Consider the following 7,439-nt stretch of genomic DNA (forward strand, 5'->3'; position numbering starts at 1 on the left):
CAGAGTCTCATATCATATATCTCAGGCTAGTCTTGAACTCTCTATGTAGCTGAGGATAAGCTTGGGGTCCAGACCTCCTGCTTACACTTCCCAGGCACGAGCTACCACACTTGCACTGATATGGTGCAGGGCATGGTCCAAGTACTCTACTAAACCACATCTCTATGTTCTTAATACCTCCAACGTGTCATTAAATTTTAGCACATGAAACTTGGGGGCATTTGCAGCATATTCAGATTCTAGCAGAAGGCATTCTGGAGTCTCCTTTGCCAGCGGGATGCTGCCAGGGTCTTTCACCTCTACTCTTGGTGCCGCTGGGCAACCACTGTACCTCCAATGAGAAATGAGGTCATCGGGGAGGGAAACACTCCCTGCTCCTTTATTGAATCCAATCATTTACATCTCATTGAACCCAATCAAATTAGCCACTTATCCCATTAAAGTGGCCAGAGAGGGATTGTGTGGAGCAGTGCTAATTCAATAGGAAAGAGGGGGCTGACTGGGTGCGCTGTGTCATGGATTCTGACATCTGTTCTTGAGAGGTGGAAGTCTAATGTCTCCTCTGCCCGCCATAGTCTGAATCACCTTTTCCAGACAGCTCTGCTGGGTGCCCATTGTGGTAAAGGAGGAGGAGCTAGAGAGGCTGGGATTGGATGATCCAGATGAGGGAAAGTGGTGATGGAGGAGCTTAATTTGAAGATAGGGTGGTGGGAAAACCTATGGTTTGGCATCAGACCATGTGACTTTGGGCAAATCATTTGACTTTCCTTGATTTGAGGATCCCCATCCTCACTGGTTAGGGAGGGGACAGTAATATTTACCAAAGAGGGTTGTCACAGCCATGTCACTCACAGGCAGTGTTGTAGACAGAATCTTTCCTTTAACCATGTCTTAATTCCTCTTGCAACATTGAGGAGAAAGCCCCCATATCAGTACTAGACTGCCTGATACTGCGAACTCTTTGATCCTTCAGTGGGTATTGGCTATTAGGACACTGTTGATTGATAGAATTGACCAGGTTTGCATTGAATCCCTTCCTAACCCTGTGGCTGTCTTGGGGTTTCTGTTGCTGCTCTAAAACACTATGCCCAGAAGCAACTTGGTGTGGAAAGACTTTGTCTTAGTTTACACGTCCACATCACAGTCTGTGATTAAAGGAAGTCAGGGCAGGAACCTGATGCAGAGCTTGGCCTCCATGGCTGGCTCAGTTTGCTTTCTTACAGCTCCCAGAACCACCTGCCTAGGAGGTGGCACCGCCCACAGTGAGGTGAGGCCCTCTCACATCAATTTTCAATCAAGAAAATGAACCACGGGCCTGCCCTCAGGCCAGCCTCATGGGGGCATTTTATCAATTGAGGTTTCCTACTCCAAAGTGACTCTGGCTGTTGTCAAATTGACAAAACACTAGCCAGGATAACTAATTCCTTGTCATCTGGGAAGAGGGCATCTTAACTGAGAAGATGCCTTGATAGGCAAATACTTAGGGCCTTTCCTGGTTGATAATTTATATGGGAGGGCCCAGCTCACTGTAGGCAGTGCCATCTCTGGGCAGGTGGTCCAGGGGTATGTAAGAAATCAGACTGAGCAAAGCCAGGAAGGAGTGTTTCTCCATGGTCTCTGCATCAGTTCTTGCCTTCCGGTTCTTGCCTTCTGGTTCTTGCCTTGTGTTCCTGCCCTGACTTCCGTGGATGATGAGCTAGAAGCTGTAATATGAAATAAACCCCTTCCTCCTCAAATTGCTTTTGGTCATGATATCTTATTGAAACAACAGAAGCCCTAACTAAGACTGATCTTGGACAAAGTGGCTTACCCACTCTGTGTCGTATAAATGAGAACAGTGGTAGTTCCTGCCTCGTAGGCTTTTTTGAGGTACACGAATTGATGAACATGGTCTAGCTCACAATAGACAGTAAGTACTGGTTCATATCATTTTCTTCACTTTCTCTTCCTTCCTGCTATTTCTTCTGCTAAACCTCTGTGCCTTCAGGAGTTCATTCGTTAGGAAAAAAATGTACTTCTAAATTGGGCCACACTTTCTCTAACCTTGGGACCTTTGCACGTGCTCTTTATCCAATTGGCACTTTTATTTCTTAGACTTCTTCCCAAACAGATTTCACCACTTCTCATGGGCCTCAGCTGATGTCTCTCCTACCAGGAAGACCTACCCCCTTCTTACATTCCCTTCTCTGTGTTTTCCTATCAAAGCATTTTGTAGTTTGTCTTTTTCCTTTGTTGAGATGGGCAAGATTGAAGCTCCTGGTCTGTCTTGTGTTTCTTCAGTCCTTCTGTCCCTGCTTCCTGCATTCCTTCCCCCACTTGCTGCTTTCCTGACCTGCTTTTTTTTCCTGATGTTGCCTTCCTGTATTCCTGACCTGCTTCCTACCTTTCTGCCCCATTTCCTGTCTGTCTGCTCTGCTTCCTGTATTCCTTCCCTGCTTCCTATATTCCTGACCCCCACTGCCTTCCCTGTTGGTGTAGGAGGTCCTTCTTTCTATGTGTTGCTTGTATTGGTTAATGAATAAAGAAACTGCCTTGGCCTCATAGGGCAGAACCTAGGTAGATGGAGAAGACAGAACTGAATTCTGGGAGGAAGAAAGCAGAGTCAGAGAGACATCATGGGGCCGCCAGAGACAGACATGTCAAATCTTTCCCAGTAAGCCACTGCCATGTGGCAATATACAGATTAGTAGAAATGGATTAAATTAATATAAGAGTTAGCCAATAAAAAGTTAGAGCTAATGAGCCAAACAGTGATTTAATTAATACAGTTTCTGTGGGTTAAATTATTTAAGAGTTAACCAACAAGAAGTTAGAGCTAATGGGCCAAGCAGCGATTTAATTAATATAGTTACATGTGGTTATTTTGGAGTTAAGCTAGCCGGGCCACCGGGACAAACAAGTGGGCCCTCCCCTGCAACACCCTGTTTCCTTGCCTTTTTGCTCTGTCTTCTGTATTTCTGCCCTGCTTCCCGTTTTTCTTCATTTCTTTATTCCTTTTATTTTTGAGACAAGGTCTCACTAATTAGTCCAGGTTAGCCTTGAATTCATGATCCTTCTGCCTCAGCCTTCCAGATGTTGAATGATATATGTACACCTCCATTTCTGTCTAGTATCTTGCTTATTCTTGTATCTGCAGCTGCTTACATGAGTCTGGACCTAGCAGTGGTTTCTGGGAGTTCACAAAGAGCCCGAGAGAGTTCCACGAACTTCAAATATGTTGGTTCACTTAGTGCCCAGAACTTTCTGAGATGTTTTATCTTATTATTAGCAGGATTATTGAAAAACAATTGCTATACAGTAAGTTGTACATGTTTAAGGGTTGATGTGATTTTTGTTTGAGACAAGATCTCTTTATGTAGCCCTGGATGCCCTGGAACTCTCTACGCAGACTAGGCTTGCCTCAAACTTACTAAGATCCACTTGCCCATGTCACCACACCCAGCTCCTGTGATAAATTTAACCATGCATGTCTATTTGAAAAACAAAGCCATGATGAAGGCAACGGCTATGCCCATCAACCTCAGACATCCCCCGTGTGCTTCTGTAATCTCCCTATTCCCTTACCTTCTTGCTCCACGATCTCTAAGACTGTAGATATATTTGCATTTTTTTGAAAAACTTTTTAAAATTAAATCAGAAAATGGATTCCTTTTGTCTGACTGATTTCACACTGCGTAATCATTCCTAAGTCTATCCACTGTGTTGAATATACCTGTGTTCATCATCTTTCACTTCCGGGTCATATACCATTGTATAGCTATGGCCGGTTCATTTATCTGTTTGCACGTTGTTGTCTTTGGTTGCTTTCGGTTTGGGGTTATCCCAAAGGTACGTCCAAGTTGTTACCTTGGCTTTGAGTGAGGACCCCACCATCAGCAAGACCAGGGAACTTGCCTAGTGTGCTCTCCCCAGCTGCCACTCACTTGCTGCAGCTCTAAGCCCGGACCTCCAGTCCTTCACTGTCCTTCCTCCATTTTCAAGGGTGTTCCTGGAATGCTTTAAAGCACAGCCTTATCATTGCATCATTTCACGACAAATGTGTCAGTTCACCTCTCCGGTGGACCTTAAAATCCTGGGCGAAGTGGAGTTAGGGGCGTGGCATGTCCCTGCCCACCCCCTATGACCTGGATGCATGAACTCCCTTCTCCAGGCTCCTTCCTCCTCCCCGCCAGGGGTTTTGAAGCAAATCTCAGCCACCTTTATAATTTATCTCTAAATGCTGCATGCTTTTCATAGGAGATGAGGAGTCTCTAAGGCAAAGGCAGAGCCAGGGAGCCATCGTCACACCTGGGGGCGCGACCGGAGAGTCTCCCCTCAGGTCATTCGGTACTCAGCTGACAGTCTCCATTTCCCAGTTGTCTCTTGTTCAGTTTATTTTGTCTCTTCTCTTTCCCTCCCTCTCTCTCCCTCTGCCTTTCCCTTTCCTTTTCTCTTTTACAATCTGTTTGAATCAGAATGCAAACAAGGACCATATGTCACCATTGATTAGATATCTCTAAAGTCTGTTTTAATCCATATATTCTCCCGCCCCTGCTTTCTCCTCCTGCAGTTTATTTTTTGGAGAAAGTCGCTGATAAAGCTATATTTTACATAACCTCCTTCCTGTGGCCGTTCTTACAGAATTCAGGGCTATGCTCGGCGCCTTCAGGGCCTGCCTGTCTTCTTCTGCCCCCTCCCGTGCCGGAAGCACCTTCAGATTTATTTTCAGTGACATTGGTGTGCAGTCTAACTGCATTGGGTGGGGGTTCTGAAACCTTCACTTGCCCTGCAGTACCCTCCATACCCTAAAGGCTGTGCTGAAGAATACGGGGCACAGCCCACTGGATCCTGGCTCCTTTCCAAGTAACCAGGCTGTGAGTGGCTGTCAGATGAGATAGAAGGAGTGAATGGCAAGAAGTAAGGGAGTGGGTAACTAGGAAGAAGCAGGCAGGCGAGGAGAGGTCCTAATGCGGCTGAACATGGGGTATCTTTTTCACTGGCAACTAATTGAGTTCTTTCTCCCGTCCCCATGAGTGTGTGTGTGTGTGTGTGTGTGTGTGTGTGTGTGTGTGTGTGTGTGTGCATGTGCACACATGTACACAGCAGAATGGACCCTCGGGCAAAAACCCACACAAAATGGTGACAGTTAAGCCTTTGTGATCCTGAGTTCTGGCAGCACACTCTGGCCTTGCTTCGGAGTGTGGTAGCTTTGGGTATGTCTCCTCTTGTGTGCTGAGTTTGCAGTGGTCCTTTCCCTTTGGGGCCACTGTATGGCTGTAATGCATTGATTTAGGGAAAGTCCCTGGACCCATGCCTGGTATATTGTGAGGCTTCAATAAATGCTGATTCTTATCACGATAATCAGAGTTATTAAAACAAGGGTGGGGCTGGAGAGATAACACAGTCAGTAAACCACTAGCCTTGCAAGCATAGTGGTCCAGCCCCATCAAACACCTAGTGGGACGATGCATGCTTGCAATAGGAGCACTGGCGAGGCAGAAGCCAGAGAATCCCTGGACCTTGATGCCCAGCCAGCTTAGCCTGGGCATGGAGAGACCTGGTCTCAAAAACCAAGATGGATGTCTCCTGAAGAATACCACCCAAGGTTAAACTCTGGCCTCCACATGCACACATGAACATGGAACACTTGCAGGCATGGCTACATTTATATGAATACATATATATGTGCATGTGAATGCACTTGCATGTGCACACAGATGAACACATGTACATGTGATCACACACACATGAACATGTGATCACACACACAAGAATACTCAAATACAAACATATATATGCCTAAGAATACACACATGAACATGTGATCACACACGAACATGTGATCACACACATGAATACCCACATACAAACATACATATGCCCATGAATACACACATGAACATGTGATCACACACATGAATACTCATACATGCACACATGAATACATACAGGAACACATGATAACACACATGTGCACATGAGAACACATATGCAAACAGATGTGCACATGTACATGTGAACGCATACATATGCTCATGAAGGCACACATTAACACATGAACAAACACACGCATGAGAATACATGAGGGCATACATGGATACACATAGGTATACGTGATAACACATGTGTGCACAAGCACACATATGTAAACATGGGCATGCATACACTTGCACAGAAGGAAGGTGAATGAGGCATGGCTTAGTTGGTGGTTCCCATCCTAGAGTGCAGCAGAGCAGGATCCACCTCTGGCTCCAATGATCCATCCCAAGTTCTCCTTGCACACTCTCTTTGTTCAGGCTCACTGTAGCCTCCAGCCCCCTCCACGTGCCTCTCTGTGAGTCCGGGCATGAGCTATTACTACATAAACGGACAGCACAGAAGTTATATTACTGGCACGTCCAGGTTAAGTCAGAAAATACTCGTCCAAGTCCTGCCTGCTTACCTGCCCTCGGCTCAGTCTTGCCAACATGAAACCACTCAGTGCCTGCCATGTTTGGAAACCTACCTCCCAAGTCCTTTCCCATGCAAAACCAAGTACATCTGCCAGAAGCAATTAAGAAATTGCCACTCAACAGAGGCAACATGCTGTTGGAACCAGTTTCTGTATGCCATTAAATATTCATATCCCACTGATAGCGTTACAACCAGCTATCAGGACCCAAGTGGCCTTTTTGTGAATAACAGAATGGCCCTGACCAGCATCTTCTGTGGCCTCCCTTACTCTGTTAAATGTTATGTGCTTTGTGATTTGTCCTTCATAGCTGTTCTGGGAGGGTACCTAAATTGTTCCCATTTTGCAGATGAGGAGAATGAGGCTGGGTAAAGCTAAGTCACAGGTGTGAGATCCCCATAGGGTAGAAGTGGGATTGGGAGTGTTGGGGTTCCTAGCTGTTTGCCTCCTGTTGGTCAGGAGAAACCTAGGAGGATGCTGCACAGCCAACTCCCACGTCAGCCTGGGGCAGAATCTGTCATTTGCTTCCTGTGCTGGGACTTACCCTCAACATGATTTTTATTTCAGAGATAAACACAGTGCGAAACAGCATAGCTGATGGGTAAAGCAAGAAGTCTGTGACAGTGCCGTGTGGGGTTAATATTTAGTGGTGTTTCCATAGAGATAAGCTTTATATATACGTGTGTGTGTCTTTGCCTTTTTAATGTTTTATTATTGATTTCTGAAGATCTTTTCCTCCCTCTCTTGGTTCCTCCGTCCCACCTTTCCTCCCTTCCCTCTTCCTTCCTTCCTTCTTCCCTCCCTCCCTCCTCTCATTCTTTCTTTCTTGTGCTGTGTGGTGTACTTGTGTGTGTGCACGTGTCCTTCTGTGCACGCCCATGTGGAAGCTAGAAGTCAATGTTGACTGAACTCCCTCTTATTTTTTTGACACAGGATCTCTCACTGAACCAGCTACTCACCAACTGGCTAAGGTAGCTAGCTACCGAGGCCCAGAGGGACAGCACTGAGA

This window comes from Microtus ochrogaster, chromosome 8 (genome assembly GCF_000317375.1).
Source record: "Microtus ochrogaster isolate Prairie Vole_2 chromosome 8, MicOch1.0, whole genome shotgun sequence".
Classification (NCBI taxonomy): domain Eukaryota; kingdom Metazoa; phylum Chordata; class Mammalia; order Rodentia; family Cricetidae; genus Microtus; species Microtus ochrogaster.